Below are 4358 nucleotides of genomic sequence, written 5' to 3'. Positions count from 1 at the left end.
GGTGGGAATGGACCTAAGAGATCCATCCCCCACTGGACAAAGGGCATTGGACTTAGAATAGAAACCAGTGGCACTGCTGGGGCTCTCGGTATGGATGAATGTAGTTGACATGGTTCAGAATGGCGAACGTAATCTTGAGCATCCTTCACCATAGTTGGCTAATAAATCCCTTGTCTTAGGATCACAGTGTTATAAACATTGTGATTTGAACACTTGAACCAAGGTGAACCATGATTAAGTCATATTCTAATGACAGGAAGCCACCTCCAATGATTAAGTCAGACTCTGATGAACACAAATCATTGTAGGGAGGTTTAAATGCTATCAGAAGACGAAGAGAGAATGTCTTCTTGGGTAGTTGCGGGAGAGTAATTACCAAAGTTAATGTTCATTAACTTACCCTAATTTGTATAGAGTGTTTGTGTATATATCATGTTCATACCTCTGAGGTGGTGAAGATGCATTGTAGCCCTTGGATATCTTGATCCCCAAGGGAGGGGTGGCGATGGCCTCCTAATGAATACTTTGATTAGCAAGTCATATGCCCAATTTTCCCGAAAAGTGTCCTACGTACTCCATGAATCGAACTAACCCCATCGCATTGGTTCGCATGGTTCACCTTGGTTCAAGGGTTCAAACCACAACATTGATAACATAGTGAATCTTAATATAGTCCCACATCCGCCGGAAATAGAAAATGCATGGTATAAGACTCCTATAAAAGAACAGCTGAGACAACTAACAAAGCATACCTTTCTCGGCCTTTTGGCTAAGATCAAGTGTAGTATCTGTTCTTATCAGTTTAATATCTGATACGTGGGTCATCGACCCACTGATATTAAATTAATTTTTCTAGGGGGAGGGGCTCGCCACGGTAGCTTGCTGCCGGAGTTCTCATGCGTCGCCCATGCGTTGCACTGCTGCACGGGCCTGGCGCACCCCATCAATTATAGTTAAATGCTTGTAGGGAATATTTAATGCTATGGAGTAACGTTTAACAGTTAATAAAATAATATAGAAGCGGAAAGATTCAACATAATCAGTTAACAGCGACGCTGGTAACAGCTTGAAACCCCTTGCAGAACCGTCTCCGATTTGCTTCGTTGCTTCATAAAACCTATTTGTAGACACAAAACTCAATCCCCACTCACATTGGCCAGATATACTCCTCCAAAAAGAGAAGATCCGAAGCAGGTGTTTGTTCCAGAGCCAAAATTACAGAGGAAGACATGAATTCGGTATTGCTAGGGGGCCCCAAAGGTATTTCGAGAAAGGAGAAAGAATAGGAGAGATGCGCGAAGAAGCTTCGCATGGCTGACTGAGGTTGTGCTTTTTTAATCCCACATCGGTCATCTCAGAAGAAGCAAAGGTAGAGAGAGGAGATAAATATGGAAGAGGCCTGTATGGTGAACATACTTACCTGGACGGGGTGGATGGCTGATCAAGAAGGGCCATGGCCTAGGTTGGTGACCTCCATTGCACTTGGGAGGGGTGCCCGCCTAACATCTCCCCAAGTGGGAGAGTGTACGTCATAATTTGTGGCAGAGGGGGTACGCGTTCGCGCGGCCCCTACCAATGTTGTATCCCTAAGTTTTCCTGATTTATGTCTCTTCTTGTTGATTCTCAAGGGAATTGACCCAACGAAGCCGCAGCAATGTTTGAAATTGAAGGTATAATGATCTTAACAGGAATTTCAATAGTGAGTCGTTGTTTTTTCATGGTTTAAATATGATTCCAACTTCATTGATGGCAGAGAATTGTTTTGCTTCTTCTTGAAGGTTATTAAACCCTGAAGAGGAGCGGACTCTTCATTGATGGTAGAGAATTGTTTTATCTTTTTTACGATATAATGCTACCACACTCTTATGTTCCATGATACTTCTACCCCCCAGCCTCTTATTCTCTGAGGAATGACAAACATCTGGTTGCCTTACCGACTGCATATAATCCTCTATTTGCTCGTACAATAGATCATTCTAAGGGATCCACTGTTTTCTGTTGTTTGATGTAGTCCTTGTCCGCTTTCCAAGAATAGCAATCATTATGGGTAGGCTTTCTTTTTCTTTCATCTGTTTCATATTGGATGCGATGAGGATTTGATGTTCACCCATTTATTTTACATCCTCAGGGTTCAGAAATTTTGTGATCCTCGCTGACTAGTATAACCTTATCACAGGAGTATAATATGGTTTTCAGCTGCTATATTTTGTGTTTACTACTCTAATGCCCTGGCCACTTTTGGAGTATGCAAGGCTTTTGTCCCATCCAGTGAAGCTGAACAGATGAATTCTGAGCTGCTAAAACATACAATCTTGCTGAGAAGAAATCTAAGGGATTGGATCAAAATTGAAATGCACAACCAAGCATTAATATTTTCTGGATGCATTTAGAATTCAACCATACCTGCTTATTTTTCTTGAGATTGTTGGAGATGTGCAAAAGAGTGGGGTAGAAGAAAAAATAAGAATGGATTGTGAGATGATCATAGCATGAGAGGGTACCTATTTGGCATGGGATGCATTATACTAGTATTGTAATTGGTGCTACACAGTTGTCAGTGGTAGGGCAGCAACTGTAGATGTGAAAGACTAGCAAATAATATAGCAGCAAACAGTGTTAATGCTGGTGCCAGTGGCTTATGGTAAGTAACTAGGGGCAAGCATTGTCGGGCAGACCACAGTTTAGCGTGAGGTCTGGGCGTCGAGACAAACTCCTAGCAACAAATTGCTGGGGTAAGGTTGTAGAGGAAAATACCCATTGGACTCCTTGCGTGGAAGCTTTTCAGCACTGGCTCTCTTTTTTGGCTATGGTGATAACTTTAGCTGGCAAGCACATGACCAGATAGACTAGAGGGCCATAGAAGCATTTCTTAGCATGATACATTCACCATGCCATTGCATTCAATTTCAGTTTTGAGGCTATAGATGAGATTGCATGGCTTGAGGTTTGTATGACAAATGGCCGTTGCATTGGTAGATGATATTTAGATCAATGGTATGTCAATGTTGTTGTAGCTATGGAGAGATTGGATTTCACCTTGAGTTGACTTACCATGCTCAAAGTCACAGTAACTCTCTATTTCTATAAGTATCCAAATAACATAGAAGTTCTAGCAAATAAGTTGCAAATCCGTGGCACTTTATTGACCCGGTATGGGCAAGCTAGCTGAGTTGGCTTTGGCCGGGGCTTGTTTAACACGGTTTTTCTGCATTTTCTTATAGAGTTGATGGGGCTTCCAAAGGTTTTTTTTAGTATAAATTTATTTGTAGGCAAGAAGCATAGTTTTGGTCCAGCCATCTTGGAGTCGAAGTTACAGTGTTACTAGATGAAAAGCTTGTAAAACAAATATAATTGATGGTCATCTATGGTTGATTTTTTTTAATAGTTGTTGAACTTCCAAGCTCTTCCAAATGAGATATTCTTTTTTTGATTGAGTAGAAACTAGTTATTATTTTTTTATGTTTAATTAATATTATTTTAATTTTTTTTCTTTCTTTTTGGTTATCAATTATTAGAATGTTTTTAAGCTGGGAATCTATTTAATGTTATGTGGCTCTAATTGTGATCTAAACCAGGTCTAGAGTTGTGGGTTATTTTAATAATTTTCTAGACCTAGGGGCTTGCCTCCAGAAATCCCCAAGGTAGAGGGTTTGGGTTTTAAGGGGGTGGGTTAGAGCCTTCTAAACTACTTCATATCTGACTCCTTTTTAATTTTTAATTTCAGGATTTGCAAAAAAAAAATCTGTCGTAATTTTAAATTTTCTGCAATTCTATGAAGGTTAAGATGAAGCACAGAATTTTTAAGTCAATGGGAATACAACTAAGAACTGCAGTAAATACTTGTAGGAGTTGAGTCTATGACCTCCTGTGATCTTAATGGGACTGAAAGGGGTGGAAGTGTCAGGGTGCTCCTAATGGGGTTTGGATGTGGCTACTGTGGGGAGAGGAGGAGGAGGGAGGAGCGGTGCTGGCGGTAAAGTGGGGCAGGGGCTGGGGAGGTGGGGTTAGAGGGAAGGTTTAGGGAGTCGTGGAACCTAGGGAAGGCTGCTAGATTGATGCAGTTGCAAGGTAGGGACTTGGGGCGGATGCACAAGGCAGGGAGGGGGTGGGAGGGTTGAGACAAGAGAGGGTGAGCTGGACTGGGTTGGGATCTTTGAGCTTACTTGAATGCTTAGCTAGACTTGATGAATCAATCTCACAGATTGCTTGAATATAGAAACAAATTAAGAACTCTCAAAGAGAACTGCAAGGTCCCCCTGAAGTTAAACCCTACCAATCACTCGAGCAATTTACAATCAAATTTTAATCATCAGACTCTAAAAATCTCAATGCAAGAAGAGGCTATTTATAGCCTAAAT

At 41.2% G+C, this 4358-nt stretch overlaps 2 non-coding genes across 2 annotated transcripts; both read left to right on the top strand.

The window, feature by feature from the left end:
• Positions 1-748: 748 nt before the first annotated feature.
• Positions 749-944, top strand: LOC149011549 (U2 spliceosomal RNA). The gene has a single exon (XR_016174927.1). It is a non-coding gene; the product is annotated as a U2 spliceosomal RNA (small nuclear RNA).
• Positions 945-1412: 468 nt separating this feature from the next.
• Positions 1413-1572, top strand: LOC149011548 (U1 spliceosomal RNA). The gene has a single exon (XR_016174831.1). It is a non-coding gene; the product is annotated as a U1 spliceosomal RNA (small nuclear RNA).
• The last annotated feature ends 2786 nt before the right edge of the window (positions 1573-4358 follow it).

Source organism: Hakea prostrata, chromosome 7, assembly GCF_041222555.1.
Source record: "Hakea prostrata isolate BN-2017 chromosome 7, UWA_Hpros_2, whole genome shotgun sequence".
Taxonomy (NCBI): Eukaryota; Viridiplantae; Streptophyta; class Magnoliopsida; order Proteales; family Proteaceae; genus Hakea; species Hakea prostrata.
The sequence above is the reverse complement of the archived record's forward strand: the minus strand, read 5'-3'. Positions and strand labels throughout refer to the sequence as shown.